Genomic DNA, 17,070 nt, shown 5'->3' on the forward strand with positions numbered 1-17,070 from the left:
AGTAACACAATTTCTCTTTTTTGTATATATTACCCTTAGTATCTTCAGTCTCCCCTCGCACTGACAGCAACTTTTAATAACATGTCTGCCTACTTTATTGTTAAATGTTAACAGAACCGATTGCCGGTTGGACACTTGATGTGTGTATAAACTCGATGTTCTGTAATAAAGTTACTCGGTTGCTTTCATCTCGCCTTTTGAGTCGCAACCTACTCTTGGCCCATCACATTGGTGACCCTGGATGTCGACTTGCTCCTACTGCCTTCCCCCCTCACTGGTACTATGACGGACTCCCCGGAAGTTGGTGCCGCCACATTCAAACTTTCATCGTTCGCCAGTGGAGAGGCGTTTGCTTGGTTTCAGCACACAGGAGTCCAGTTCCGTATCAAGGGCGTGACTCGCTCAACCACCAAAGCAGATTATGTTCTCGCGGACACCTTCCCGGAAATCTCCGACTGGCTTTGTGAACAAGGAGATACCCCAATAGCGTATGACGCCCTCAAAACATACCTTCTGCTGCAGTACTCGCTGTTGCCAGCCACCTGTATAGCAAGCTTTTTCAGCTCTCTCAACAACCGTTGGGGGGTTGTTGGGGGACCAAAGGGCCTCGCTCGCCCTCAGGGAAATGATCAGTATCGCTCGCTTGCGACCTGCCGCAGATGGCCCTCCTCGTGAGGTGAACCTACTTCGTGCCCTTTGGGTACGCCGTTTACCCGAACCTGTACTCGCTGCCATACCCGATGTGGATAGTTTACCCATAAAGGACTTGGTGACCAAAGCCGACGCCCTTGTGGACATCCACTTCACGACATTCAAGACCTCCATCAACGCCTCCACTATTGACGAAGAGGACACCTATTCAACGTCGTCCGAAGCTGACGTGAATGCCATAGTACACGCACGCCTACCCCGTGACGTGCCGGAGCAGCAAACAAAGCCACCCATCACCCACCGCTCGCTCACCCCCCAACCAACGACTTCTACAGTCCCTTACTGCCGCCCATTGGCCGCAGTTTTGCTAATTCCGCTCCAGATCTGGTGCTGCCGGCGAAGAAATGTGCCAAGGATTGTCAGTGGCCAAAAAACATGCAAGTAAGCCATCATTCGTGGTGGTGGCCTCCCATGTTTATAATCTTTCTTTTTACATGATGCAGGAACGGGCTTGCGATTTTTGGTAGACACGGCTGCTTGTCATTCTCTTTTGCCAAGGGAACTCTTCAGGACACGACATAGTCTGTCTAAGTCTGCCGACGTCCGTCTGATAGCTGCCAACGGATCTGTGATATCCACCTACGGTTACGAGAACTTCACATTATCGTTTAGAAACTGCAAATTTAATTGGAAGTTTCTCGTTGCTAACGTCACATTGCCAATCCTTGGTGCGGATTTCCCCTCTCATTTCCACCTTCTGGTCGATGTCACCCACCGATGATTGGTCAACGCAGACTCGTACTTGTCAACACCTCTTCAACCCGCTCCCTCCAACCTTGCTCTCCACATCAGCGCACCCATGGATGCCTACGCCCAATTCCTCACGTCGTACCTGGTTGTTTTACGTCCAGAACTTCGCCAAACACTCACGGCTTCTATCAAACACGGTATTTATCTCCATATCAAGATGACAGGACCCCCAGTCTTCGCCAAGTTCAGACATCTGGCACCGGATCGATTGGCAGCCGCCAAACAGACGTTCGCTGAAATGGAAGAAATGGGCTCCCTCCGTCTGTGTGGGGATTACAGGCGCCTGAACATGCAAACAGAACCAGATCACAACCCCCTCCCAAACATCGCCAACGTGAACTCCTACCTGCACAAAGCGAAGATTTTCTCCATGCTCGACCTCCTGAAAGGGTATTATCAGGTGCCTATGAACCCAGAAGACATCCCCAAGACCACCATCACCATTCCCTTCGGTACATTCACCTTCAATTACTCCTGTGTTGGCCTTCGTAATGCTGGGGCCACTTTTCAACGTCTCATGGATGGCACCTTAGGGGACATCCCCTTCTGTGTATGTTGCGTGAACGACATACTTGTGTTCTGTTCCTCAAAAGAGAAAGACACCTCTCACCTGTGCATCGTGCTCAACTGCATTCAACAAAACAGCCTTGTAGTCCGGTACGACAAGTGTACCTTTGGCGCCAACGAAGTGTCATTCTTAGGGCACCGCATCACTCCTGAAGAGAAGTTAGCAGCCGTTCAGAACTTCCTCATGCCCTCGACTGCCAAAGCACTGCAGGAATTCTTGGGCATGATCAACTATTATCACCATTTTCTGCCGGCCATTGCCGCCACTCAAGGGCAGGCCATAAGACCTGAAGTGGGGTCCCCTTCAAGAAGCGGCCTTCTGCAACACAAAGAATGCCCTATCAACCGCTTCTGTTCCCCACTTCCGTCCCACGTGCCCCTCTCCTTCTTTCCACCGATGCAAGCGACATCGCTATTGGTGCAATACTTGAACAGGTGGTCAATGGTTCGCCTTACCCATTGGCCGCCTTCAGCAGCAAAACTGTCCAAGGCAGAATCGGGTTATTCTACTTTCGATCGTGAATTGCTAGTGGTGCACTTGGCTGTCCGTCACTTTCGCCATTTCTTAAAAGGTACTGTATGCCCTTCATCATTCGCACGGACCACATGCCTCTGGTGCACGCCTTCACTCGACAGTCTGACGCCTGGTCGCCCGTCAACGCTGACATCTCTCCGCCGTTTAATACAATTGCACCCTTGATCATGTCCCTGGGAAAATTAATCCCGTTGCCGATGCCCTGTCAAGAAACACGTTGGCTACCGTTCAACTTGGATTGGATTACAACGCCTTGGCTGAAGCCCAATGACAGGATCCAGAGTATCAGGTATGTAGGACATCCTGCACATCCCTCCATTGGGAAGACGTCCCCCTCGACGACTCCAACACCACCCTCCTCAGTACTGGTAGACCACAACCGTGGATTCCTGCTACCATGTGCCGACAGGTGTTTGATTCCATTCACGGCCTTTCACATCCTCGCGCCGTTCTACTGCACAGTTGCTGAAGACGAAGTTTATTTGGCACGGCATTACTAAGGATGCCAAGGATTGGATTCACACCTGTACTTCTTGCCAAACTTTCAAAGTACATCGTTACACGGATTCAGGAGTGGGCACCTTTCCTCAACCTCGGCGTCGTTTCGTCCACATTTACGCCGATGTTGTAGGCCCCCTACCCACATCACAAGGACATCGTTACCTGTTTACCGTCATCGACCGCTCCACTCGTTGTCCTGAAGCCATTCCCATGGAAACTGCAATGTCTACCTCATGTAAATCTGCCTTACTCTCAGGATGGATAGCAAGATTTGGTATCCCTGACCATAATAATTCTAACGGGTACCATTTTCACCTCTCAATTGTGGACATCATTAGCGAATCTCCTGGGCATCACCCTACATCAGACAACTGCTTACAACCCTGCTGCCAATGGAATGGTTGAAAGTTTTTATTGCAGCCTCAAAGCAGCTTTGATGTCCTGCTGCAAGGACTCCAACTGGTTTACTCAGCTTCCCTGGGTCCTCCTGGGACTAAGGACCACTCCTAAAGATGCCCTGGACATCTCAGCAGCTGAAATGGTACATGGTGATCCGTTGGTGGTCCCTGCCGAATTTTTTCCTTGTGCAACCTCATCCTACGATCTACAGTGCATACGTCCCGCTGTTTGAAAATTTACTCCATTCCGCCTCTTCCAAGCCCCCAGCAAAGTATCACATACCAACAGACTTACACTCTGCAACGCACGTCTTCCTACGCAATGACACTAGCAAGCCACCGCTAACGGCCCCTGACACGGGCCCTTTCCTTGTGATCCGACTCAATCCAAAAGCATTCCTACTAAACATTCGTGGCAAAAAAGACTTGGTCTCCATTGATTGTCTAAATATTTATCTCCTGCCAGATGACCTGCCTACAGTTCGCCTCTCTAGATCAAGGCACCCTATTTAACTTGGACAGTATGTAATTTTTTTGGGGGGGAACCATGTACCACCCGTGAGTCACACGATCGTACGTAGTAATGACATTTCTCTTTTTTTGTATATATTATCCTTTGTATCTTCGCTCTCTCCTCGCACTGACATCAACTTGTAATAATATGCCTGCCTACTTCATGTTAACTGTTAACAGAACCAGTTGCTGGTTGGACAAGAAATAGCATGTTGTATTTTGTGACCACCTTACTGGGACTTGAAGTGTATATAAACTCTGTTCTGTAATAAAGTTACTTGGTTGCTTTCATCTCTCCTTTTGAGTCGCAACCTACTCTTGGCCCGTCACACTAGCGATCTAGCGATGACATCTTTCATTGCTAATTAAGTAGTTTCTCCAAGCTCGTTTATATTGTTGGCAAATGAATCTTTATTATATACCCCTATGTAATTTTGGTACAGTTCATTACTTGGTCATTAAGGCCAGGGATGTATGTATTTCGGAGGTAGTTGAAGAAGTGATGTCCGCAGACATTGTTCCTTTCTTGACAGTATTTGCTTTAAATTTTTCACGATAATGCAATTAAAGGTATTTTGTCTCTTTAGAGTTTTTACCAACATCTATTGCTATTACCTATTTATTAGTTTTATATATATGGACAGCAAATTTACAATTTTTTTTTGTTTCGTATTCCTAAAAAAAGCTAAAAGAATGGTGTTGGTAAGCTTTTTCCACTGTTTAGCTAAATTTGCTCTTTGATTTTACAGATAGCTTCTTGCAAGCCAGCTAAGCTGAGTGCACTTTGACAACAGGTGTCTTCTTCTTATTGACAATTGTAATAACTCCTATATATGATTCATGTTATATTTGTCTAGATATGTCATACCTAATTATTCCCAGATTCGCCCACTCTCAGCTCTTAAATCCATTAAGACTGTAAATTTATTTGAAATGGGTAAATGTATTACTCTCATTATGTAACAATACAGAGAACTTACCTTGTATAATGTCCCAGCAGGTCATGCTCTTCAAAGACAATCATGACCGATCTTTGGTATTAGTCATCAGTTATATGGGACTTAGCTTCCATACCGAGGCGAAATTACAAGACATTAGAAATGTAGCCTATTCCTTTAATTTTTTCAAGAAACTTTACCTGCATGATGTGCGTGCAACTCAATGGAAGTTCAAATTTGCCATTTATATCTTAGTCTAGAGGAAACTAGACTAACCCCTCTTGTTATTGTGGTTTTAATTGTTTTTGTGGTTTTAAGTTCTTGGGAGTGAAGTTTGAAGGTATACTTTGATGTGTATATAAATAGAACTTTTAATCTCTTAGTTCTTACATTATTTGACTAACCCCCTCTTCTTGGTGCAGGAAAGTCCTGGCGTGGAAGATCTTTAATTTCGCTCCACCGAATCTTTATTGCAGTACAGCTCGCACCATTGACAAACGAAAAATCCAAAATCTGTTTCAACCCTTATAGCTACAAAAGGTTAACGCGAGAAGCCTTTGAAGAAGTTATTGCAGTTTCTGATCATGTGGGAGTGGATTATTTAACGATCTTGGTAAGTTACCATTATCCGTCAGACTTTCTGTTATGGCATTTAACAAAAAGAATCTTGGTGGTAAGAGTCCATCAGAATCTTTTATTGAATTTTTCAATACTTCAAAATTATTCATTAAATTAATCACCTCATCCCCAAAATCTAATAGATTCAAAGGAATAAAAAATGTTAGTGCTGGTAGTACTATTATTTGGTTGTAATTATTAATCATTTGTAGGGGTAGTTGTAAAATGCATTCTTAAAAACTTCAACTTACGTGTTATGGAAACTACCCGGTACCATTCGAGCTAGAAAAATGATAAAGCCTCTTAATCTCATAAGAGACCCTCTTGGTCCTGGTAATTTTATTCTATAAAACGCAATGAGATGTAATCTATGTCAAGTATTCTTTAGTTTACTTCATTATGTATGCATGTATGGTTTTACAAAATTTGTAAAAACGATATATCAATTAAAGGAGTATTTGGTTAGTTATAAGATATTCCCTTAACTCTTCTGCAAATATCTTTTGTGTTGAAAGGAATTTAGTACGCCATCCCATAGGGCCTGGAAATTAGGCTGAAAATTTCATTCACAATGGATTTATTTTAAAAATTTTAATTACTGCTAGTGGTAGATGCTATATTACTTCTAAAATGCTGTTACTGCTAAGACTCTTTACCTTCTAGTTTTGTTGTTTTTCATTGGGGCAGTTTTTGCCTTGGGTCCTATCATTTGCATTATTTTAACATTTGTTTATTTTTATATACTAACATTTGTCTATTTTTATAAACTAATATATAGCACCTAATTTACTTGTCCTACTTACAATAGCCCTTTCTATGTTATCTTACTTTGGATGCAAGTTTGAATTTTACTTGAAGTAGGAATTAAAACTATAATTCTGCTGTGCCTCGTCAAGATTGCCAAGCGATCAATTTCTTTCATGTAGTAGGCAGATTCGTCCTACACCTTTTACTACTCTGGAGCTCCTCGAATCTAGTACCATTGTTATAGTATTCCAAGTCAAATTCATATTTAGGGTAAGTGAATTAAGGTGCCAAATCCAGGTTAGGGTAACTTTATTCTGATGTCAAATCTAGACTAGGGTTTTTCATTTTGTTAAATGAAACTTGGTGCTTCTCAAAGTCGTTAATTCCTGCTGTTAAACCTTTGGATACATTTTATGAAGTATACTATCATACCCTTTTTTTAAACTCCTACTAGTGCAAATTTTATACAGGGCTTTCCTTTCGGCGAGTTGAACAGGTGATGAGTTCTGATGTTGGATGCTGTGCAGAAATCTTTAATATGCATTGTTGTTCACCAATTCTGTATCCTAATTTATAATGTTTGGTACTGCCAGCAAATCATTATAACAAATAATAAGAAATTTCTTTTAAGTTAGTATGTTGAACTCTTCGCCAAAATCTCCTTTTGATGGAGGTTGAAAAAGACTGCTAATATTAAACACTTCATTTTATTAGTGTGTACAAATGTCTTTGGACTAGCTGGAACATTGGAAAAATATAAGCAATCCAATCCAAAACCTATGAGCATCTGAGCTTGATGTATACTTATGAAGTCTTATCTTTTACAAGAGTTAAAATAGTCAAATCTATTATTTGATTGTGTTCTTATATAATATTGTTTATGATAATATTCGATGCATTTGATGAAGTAATTGAATGCTATTGGAAATAGGTTTAATGCAGATCATGACAGGTAGATTGTTAGCCTGGAAAGTTGATTATATAGTAATTGTTGATAGTGCCATAATCAAACCCACATGTATAGATCGAAATTTATTTTGACGTAGAGTGTGGTGCTCTGGCATTACGTAAGCTTTTTTACATAAGAGACTTATACTGTAGTCTCTCTTTACTTTACATTGTACAAACTTACTAATTTTATCTTTCAGCAGTTTCATGATGAGTCGTCTAGTGGCAGCTATGTAATAACATATCAATCTTTCATCTATAAAGACAATATTAGATTAGAAGTCTTCGTACTACCTACCAAGCCAGGATATACCGATGAGCATAAAAGACATTAATGGGATATATTTTGCATTACAGGTAAGCAATTCAACTAGTGTTACCAATAATTTAATAAGTAGAATCATACTTCAATAGCTACCCGAGTATTTTCTGTGTTTTTGTCTTGCCATATATTAGAATAGACTGCCGCTTTTAGATGCTTTATGTATTCCCATTTAGAAAATCTAAAATTTCATGAGAGATGGTCTCTCTTAACACAAATGTGACATGTCTGTCTTATAGATTGGACATTTTCTTGCTTTATAAACAAGGTGATCAGAGTTTGTGGTAGGAGTCATGATCGAATGGGTGTAAATTGGATGGAGGAGAGAGATGTTCATGGGGAAGGCCAAAGGAGGTCAAGCTGCAGTTATAAACTTTCTGGAATTGCTGGTTTGCTGAATGGACTGTTCCTAGAGAGGGGGCCAGTAGATGTGGTGCTGATGAACAACGACACTGATTTCAGTTATGAAGCAATTGAGAAGGTGCTTCTTAAGTGAAACATAGTGGTTCTTCTTGGTACCTTATATGCCAAGCAGAAACTAAATTGGTGAAACTCACCACAGGGCAATAAAGACCATAGCTGAGAGGTAGTACATTACCTCAGTGTACGTGGTGTTCTGGTATAACATGTTGCCAAGTTTCATACAGAATAAGGGATCAGTGCCTCAACAAGTGGTGTTTGGGTACAATTGCCAACAGCCTGGAATCTGTGTGTGTGTAGTCCAAAGAGCTTGCAACCATCAAAGTATTAGAAGAGTTATGGGTGAGCCACCATATGTACAACCCAATGAAAAAAGGAAGGGTAATGGAGTTCCACTCTCTCAACAGTATTTTTGTGGACGATGAACCATGATACATCCAAGATGTGAGATAATTTTGGACTGGTTGTAGGATAATACATGAATAGGGTAAGAAGGCTCTATGATGATTGCACACACAGTAAAATAGCAGCCTACTTAGGTGGATGATTACAAGATGGACAATCAAAGCTGTGTAATAGCAGGCATGAATGAGTGGTTACCAATAGTACGGTGTTGTATGATGGTTACATACAGGTATATGACTGCAAGAATGTTAGAAGATCATAAGATCTTGTTAGGTTTGTAGTGTGAGCAAAGGGAGAGCTAGTGGGAAGAGGGGATGATAGGGAATGATGTCCATGGAAAAGGGCTAAGGAGGTTGAAATATGTTTAGCAGTAATGAATGAAGAAAATTTAGAAACAATGGCATCGAATTAGGGAATTTAGAAACGCCAACTAAAGATGTTGCCCAATATATTAAGACAGGCCCTGGAAGTTAAGTAAGAGTATGCAAGCTGTCTGTGTAGGAGGTAACTAATGACAATGAACTTTCTGCAGACTGCAACGCTTTGCACCTACTACGTTTCTAGTAGCATGCTCACAATCAGTGTTGTGGAGAGATCAACGAGGAACCTGGAACTCTGAGTGGACATTCTGAAATTTAGTTGTTGGAGCATGAGATTGATTGATTGAAGTTCTCGGCATCCTGGCATCGAAGGTCATTGATGCCAATGGAGCACGAGAGTGTTAGTGTGTGGTGATACATTATTGTGGTGAAGACTTGGGTGGGTTTTGTGATCTCTGTGGGAGAGAGTATGTGGATAGGGAAGAAGTGCAATACTTATGCCACTAAGTTAGTGAGTTAGATCAGCGTGACTTTGTTCAAGTTTGAGTGTCTTATTTTGATACTTGGACCAAATTCATGATCATTGACCTCTCTCCATGGAGCGGATGAGGTTAGACCCTAGTTAATTTCTATAGTCATTACTTTCTCTGGGTAGAGTAACTCGTAGACAATTAAGCCAGCACAATTTGTTAGCAAGATAACTTTTTTTTGCCATGCTGACACCATGGGTTTTCTTTGCTGTTTCTGTGTATAGGTATGATTTTGATGTTTATGGACATTGGATTAATCTTTTTTTTTTTTTTTTTTTTTTTTTCTTTTTTTTACTGTGATTTTTTTTTAGGCTTGAATAATTTGTATCTCTCTAGGAGTCTAGGGGTTAATCCTTGTCTTGAAGCAATTTTTCTTAGCTCATGTGAATTATAATTTGCAATTACGTGATCAATTAGAATGTTTTCTAACTCTACTAACCCTCATGTAGCAGCTAAGATTTTAGTCTTGGTCATAAAAGAATCTAACTTTCCCTTGATATTTGATACCTATCTTGTCTGAACTGGTTGTTGGAAGTCTTTATAAGCTTGAGTTACTAAGTATGCAATAAGAGTATGAATTGGTCTTTACCTTTGTTCTGTACTTCATGCAAAACGCTTCTTACTGTACAGATAAACAATTTTATTTGTACAGTATGCTAGACAGCATATCTTGTACTTATTTCCATACCGTGTCTCTTTTAAACAGTTAGTTGGCTAGTAGCTTGTTCTCAGGTTAGTTTGAATTGATGGCAGACATTATCTCTGAAGCTGTATGACTGATAAGTTCTTCCCTGTCATCACCACTATTGAACTATTGGGATTTTGTTTGTCATCGATAACACTTGTCGAATTGCTTACCGGGAATGTGTTGTATCGTGTTAATAACTTTGTCACATCCATGTGCCACTGTTGAATTAATAGAATTTTATTCTTTGAGGTAATCTTGACAGAACCTAATACTAAAGTACATTTTCAACATTATTATATTAATTCCTTCTTTAATCAGTCGTTTATGTATGGATACTAAGATTTTGCAAAATTTGTAACTAATAGCATTGCATAAATTTTGCTGTTGCACAAGACATCCATGTAACTCCTGTCTATGTATGAGTCTTGTTCATAGTACTTACCATGATCAGGAAACTCTTAATTGATCAAGACAATGTCTAACTTGAAGCTGTCTGAATCCGATGGGGAAATAGAAAATGGAAAAAGGCATGGAGTGGGAAGATTAGTGTTCGGCAGATAGTCATGATAAACTTTTCCACAGTTCATCACAGCCTTAGGTGCACACCTAAATGTTTTGTAGTAAATAGAAGATTTTCCATCCATCAATAATAAAGAACCTACCAAAAGTTTAGAATAGCCTCTTCAAGAGTTTAGAATAGCCTCTCCAAGCACAAGATCCCTCCTAATGTGCTTTTTACATGAAATTTCCAAGAGTAACCATGTTAACCCATTCCAAATCCATTTCTTTAACATGTCTGTTCAACATCTAGAATTCCAGACAGTTCTTAATTAAGTAGAAAAAAAAAAAAAACAGCCTGATAGATAGCACGTGCATCTGGTGCCCTATATTTGATGGGAATCGGGTCACTTATTGTGGATGCACACCTCTATTAATAATACTTTCCATGATATTTCTATTGGTATTGTTGGATTACTTTGTGCTTCATCCATGTTTCCATTTATTACCCATTTTAAATACAGTAATCTTACTACTATGGTAGGGATTTACTCTTGTGCAAATCTTGGATGGTAATCATAAGTGGTTAAACCATTTTCATAGTTCTAAACCAATTTCATAGGCAAAATCTAACCACACTCCTAATGGCTTGATTAATTTCAGGTTGATTTATGCCAGAAATATGGTAATTTCTCTTATCCATTTATTTCTATCTGCTATGGCACTTTCCCCAATTTTAGGAGGTAGCTTACATGTAGAAACACGAATGCGGATTTTTCTTCTCATCATTCCTCAATGTTCTGCCTTATGCTAGTTAATAGCCCATTTAATCGAAAAGATTCTCTGACTTAAGAGCGCCTAGTTAATTGTGGTTTCCACTTTATAAGAGATAGTGAAGGTGGAAGACGGGTGAAAGTGAGAGAAACTGGTGATCTAGAGGGGGAGTGGAAGTTAGTAAAAGAAAATGGGGCATACAGGTGATGTGTGCGTTAAGATAATTGTTGGAGGCAGCATGAGGAAGGGTGGTTGATGATGAAATGAAGGAATGGTTGCAGGGTAATAGTATAGAGAAGTATGGAAGATATAGAGAGAAAAATGTGGAAATAAATCTGAAGGTAGTAAAGGCAAATAAGGCAGTTGACTGGAGGTGGGGTTCAGGGATTGGGTTGTTCATATGAAGATAAGTGGTTTCGGAAAGAAGTGAAGAGAGTAAGGAAGGGTAGTTCGAAGAGTGAAGAGACAGTGGAAGATGAAAAGGGAAGGTTGTTGAAAGGAGATGAGGCAAGGAAAAGGTAGGCTGAATATTTTAAAAAGGTGCTGAATGTTGAGGAGGATAGGGAGGCTGATAATGTGTTGCAGATGTCTAGATACCAATGATGAGAGATGGGAATGAGATTAGAAGAGAGGAAGTGAAGAGCACTAGATGAGACAAGAGCAGGAAGAGGACTTGTTATGGATGGTGTGAGGTCTGTGATGTTAAGGAAGGGGCTGTGATTGTACTTGGATGATTTGTTAGATTGTTTATTAATTTTTATGTTGTCAATGGTGTTATTGGACTGTGCATTTGTGCATGCGTGTATATAGTTCCTCTATACAAAGGTAAGGGAGATGTGCAGTAGTATTGTAATTCTAGGGGACAGTTTGTTGAATGATGTTGGAAAAGTGTTTAGTAGCATTAATTACAGGATTAAGGATAAAATGGAGAATGCAATCTTAGAAGTGCACGGGGGCTTTAGAAGAGATAGGCTATGTATGGATTAGATTTTTATGGTTGGGTAGATATGCAAGATTTATTTAGCAAAGGGTAAGGAGGTATTTGGATTTATTGATCTGGAGAAAACTTATGATGAAGTTGATAGGGATGTGAACGTGATTTTATATGGAATTAATGGAAGGTTGTTGCAAGCAGTGAAGATTTTATACATAAAACCAGTAAAATCTGTGTTATGATTTGGAATGAAGTGAATGATTGGTTTCCAGTGAGAGTAGGACTGAGACAGGAATGTGTGATGTCACCTGGTTGTTCATTTTGTTTGTTAATGGAGCTGTAAGAGAGGTGAATGCTAAGAGTGCTTGGTTGAGGATTGAAACGGGTAGATGAGAGTGCGTATGAGTTAGAGGTGAATCAGTTGTTGTTTCTGGCTAATACTGTATTGATTGCAGACTTGAAGGAAAAGCTGTCTCTCTTAGTGACAGTGTTTGGAGGGGTGTGTGAGAGAAGGAAGTTGCAAGTTAATGTGAAGAGTAAGGTTATAAGAAGCACAAGAAGGGAAGAGTAGGGTTATGAGATGCACAAGAAGGTAGAGTGGTGCTAGATTGCATTTCCTGTTGAGTGGAGAGTTACTTGGTGAAAAAGATCAGTTAAAGTACTAGGTTTCAGTTGTTGCTGCAAAAGGTGAAGTAGAAGATGCAAGTCGGATAGTGAAGGAAGGATGTAGTGTTGGAAGCAAGGGAGTGGTAAAGAGAGTTCTGTATGAGAGAGGAGTTTTACTAACTGTGATGTTTGGATCAGAGTTATGAGGAATGAAAGTGACTGCGGGAAAAACTTTGTGTTTTGAGATGAAGTATCGTAGGAGTATGGATGGTTTATCTCTATTAATTGTAGTGTTTGTAGAACAACCAAGTTAAAACTTTCCGTTCTCGGCCTATACCCAAACTGTCTTACTATTATGACTAATTAGGTGGCCCTAGCTTGTACTGCTTCCAGTCTCTATATCCTTCTGAATACTTAGGCATACAGCTGCAGTACAATGTCTTTGTTTCTGTATTTGAATTGTCTCTCTGTGTAACCTAATAGTTTCTATGCTTTTCATATTTTTAGTTCGTGTTTAGTGAACTCCAAATCTTTGCTAATTATATTGCTAAGATCTTTTTCCTGTTCACACTTTCTATTTCATTTCCCAGCACTGAGTTGAGTAATCTGTTTGAGGGTTACTATAACCTATGTGTGTAACATTGCATTTCCCAGAGTTGAAAGGTATTTGCCATTTTCTAGACAATTCTCCCAACTTGATTAGCTACTCTTAAGGCTTCTACATCTTCAGAGTTTGCAGCATTTATGCCTAGTCTGGTAATGTCGGAAAGAAAAGATGGTGGACCATTCTGTTTTAGGTAGCATCTGGAATTTGAAATATTTTCAATATTATATAAATGTAGGCCTCAAGGTTACAAAATGTTTGGTAAGTTATATATTTTTTTCCACTTTATAAGGTTGAACCCTTGTATTTACAAGGCTACTTATCCATAATCATTTGGCTTCTTCTTAGACCTTTGACAAATTTTAGCCTGGTATTTTGTAGCCTTCTATAATAGTTATTTTTTGTTCAGATTAATAAAGATATTAAATGGTTGTTTAAGTGTGGATCTAACAATGGTTTTATATAAGAATATATTTTTTTAGCCTGTTGAGATTCTTATGAATTAAAAGTGGGGGATTCTAGCATTTTTGCTTAGATACATGCATTACCTCTTTATCATAGCAGTGATGCATCCTGGAATTTTACATAGTGCATTTTATGCCATTGAACTGCGAATGTGCGATGTTTTATTCAAATTTGCTTCTAGGTTTTGGTCATGTTTCTGACTCCTTTTCATCTTCGCCAGTTTTTGCTTTATTTTATCCATTGCCATCTGAACAAAGTTAAGTGTGCTACATCATAGTATTGCGTGTGCAGTTGGAATAAATTTGGAAAATGGATAGACCTTGTGGGGCTCCACAGATCTTAAGTAATTACTGTGAGATTGATGAATTTGGGGATGAGTGTTCTGTACTGTAGAAACGGCTAAATTACTGTAATGACATTTTGATTACTTTAGCCTTTTCGGAGTTGAAGCTTGTGTGAAGCCACTTTAATGTTTTGAGTAGGCCAAATGGTTTAGATATTTCTATTTCATGTGAACATTGTTTTTTTTTCTTTGCGTAGTCTTTTGTAACATTTACATTATTAATTTGTATATACAGGGTTTTTAAAGTACAGTATGTACATTATTAATTTGTGTATACTGTACATGGTTTTTAAAGTATAGTGAAAAGCATTTTGGTGGAAATAATCAATCCCTTTGGTTGGGAGTTTGAATCCTGATATTTGAGATAAATTTTAGATAGCCAGCTAAAAGAGTACTGAGCGTAGTCAATATGGCATTGCCTGGGCTTTAGTAGCTTAGCGATTTACGATCTTTTGTTCCCAAGTTCAACCTGTGCTTACACCTCGATAAATTTCATGGGTAAACAGGACATTTCTATTTCTCTGAGCAGAGGTTGCGATATCTTGAATCCCGGGTTCTATTTGTTTTTATCAGTAATTATTGCATAGTTCTAGAGCCAAGCTTAGAGGACTGTGACCTGGGGATCTGATTATAAGTGTGTATATAATCAGAGTATGGTACTATTATGATGGTGCAATGACTTGATGGCACTGCCCTTTTACTTGGTGAATTTATCCTAGATAATGTCTGTGATTTTGTTCCTTTTAATTTTGAGTGAATTTAGTGGTTGTTCCAATCCTACAAACGTGTGCTGTATTCGTTTTTTTTTTTTTTTTTTTTTATTGATTTTGCAACATGTTTTGGAGAGTTTGGTAGGGTGTAGTAGCAGTTTGGTTTGTCTTTATATTCATCTGTATTAGCTTATTTCTCTATTGATTTTGCAACATGTTTTGGAGAGTTTGGTAGGGTGTGGTGGCATTTTGGGTTGTCTTTATATTTACCTGTTTAGGGTGATGGATTGACTTAAGGATTATGTTATATAACTGGTTCAAATTGGAAAATGAAGATTCTTAAAATGGGATCTGAACCTACGTTGCCTTCTTGAACTTTTAATTTTTTTAATGATAGAGATTCTGTTATTTACTAGACAGTAATGCACCACTGTCGTATAACAATCTCGTGTGTGTGTGTGAGGGGGGGGGGGGGGTCAAGAACTTTAAAGTTAGTGTATCATCCTTGTGAATGTTATAGAAGTGTCTATCAAGGTCAGCATTGGGAAAATTATTTAAAGTTTTGAAAAGGTAAATGTGGGCAAATATAGTTCCAAAGACAATATCCTGTGGGCATTAAAAATGACTAAAAAAAATTTTGTGAATATACAATCTTGCCACTTTCATAAATACATAAATGTCCCTCAGTAGCTCATCAGTACTTATAAGATTTTTTAAAGAAGTGAGTTTTGCAGTTTGGAATTACATAAGTTATGATGGCATAATTCTACACTGGTTATCTATAGTGTTTTTCTGATTTCTTAAACAGCATTTACCTAGATTATCCTCATACTTTAGTTGACTGTGGTTGCTTTTTAATGTATCTGATTACGGATATATTTTAGTTTTCTTTTTCATAGGACTATCAGAAACCTTCATTTGAGTGAACTTTGGTCATTTATTATGTATCTAAAACCACAGTTCTCTTTTGTGCAATATATTTCACTCAATTTCAGATTCTCTTTGTAAATCTTGAATGGTGGGATCTTAGTGTTGATTTTGCCCTGGCTCTCTTTATATTAATTATGTACAATTTGTCTATTCTATTCAACAGAATTCAGAACGTTGAAAGGATAAAGATCTTTAATGGAAAACTGAAAGGCTAAAAGATTTTGAATTTTTTCTATATTAATCTTCATCACGATTAAGATAGTTCTTGCAGACTGTATACTCTAGAAATTACGAAGTAGTAATCCAAGAATTGCCAATACGATATTAACCATGCAGCAGCTATTTTTCTTAATAGGTTCCCATGGTATATGGCACAAGTAAAAAAATAAATTCATAGTAAATATAAGTGATTTTTTTTTTCGGAAGGATATTATAGAAGGGCATTATTCTAAGATTGACATTAGTTCAGAATTTTTAAAAGAATTTTTAAATGCCTGATTTGTTCTTGGTAATTAATTTGTAATTTGCAGTACAAGTTTATGCATAAATATATTTTCCCCATTCTGACTACAGTGTGGATAAATTTCGAATCTGAAATTGTACACATTAAAACTTTAATTTTATTACAAAATTTTGGAAAATTTTCTAACCTGGGGATAGAATACAAATTTGGAGGTTAACAATTTGAAAAAATCTCTATGAAGAGGCACAAGCAACAAAGTTAATTTACACATGACTTTCTCAGTTCTGACTTTTCAAAACATCTTTTTTGATAACTTATTTCTTTGTGTGTTTATCGTACACAATGGCAAAAGCTATGTCTTCAGAGTAAAAGGAGAGTAATTATAAAGGAAATGACTGCAAAATGGGCTGAGTAACTCAACTTTATATAAAGATTAATATCCAGATATGGTATAATAATCAGCAGAGCAAGCAATTTTCATAAATACAATTCATTAAAGCCCTTTCAGAAATTTTATAAAACTTGAGGTAGAAACATTTATAATAAAAAAGGTCTGTGCGAATTGCAGTAAATGTCCGAAAAAGGCTGCGAAAACAAAGAAACCCTGAATGGCAGTTAACCAACGTTTTTATGGTGGGAGAATCTCCTTCCAAGCAACACTTAACCACCATCTCTTCCCAACCTTCCACTGGCAATCCACTCTCCTTACTACAGGTAAAGTGGAGTTCGGTCACTCGGTGTGCATTTGTAACATTCTTAAATTTTTTATATTGATTATAACTGTTTATTTTATAGTTGTCTTTATGTATTGTACTGTGCAAAAATTACCCCA

At 38.6% G+C, this 17,070-nt stretch overlaps 1 long non-coding RNA gene across 1 annotated transcript; it reads left to right on the top strand.

Annotated features, from left to right (window-relative positions):
- The first annotated feature begins 5,393 nt into the window (after nucleotides 1-5,393).
- Nucleotides 5,394-16,946, top strand: LOC137614704 (uncharacterized). Its single transcript, XR_011039127.1, has 3 exons — nucleotides 5,394-5,526; nucleotides 7,427-7,583; nucleotides 16,807-16,946. It is a non-coding gene; the product is annotated as an uncharacterized lncRNA (long non-coding RNA).
- The last annotated feature ends 124 nt before the right edge of the window (nucleotides 16,947-17,070 follow it).

The sequence above is a fragment of the Palaemon carinicauda genome, chromosome 21 (genome assembly GCF_036898095.1).
Source record: "Palaemon carinicauda isolate YSFRI2023 chromosome 21, ASM3689809v2, whole genome shotgun sequence".
Lineage (NCBI taxonomy): Eukaryota > Metazoa > Arthropoda > Malacostraca > Decapoda > Palaemonidae > Palaemon > Palaemon carinicauda.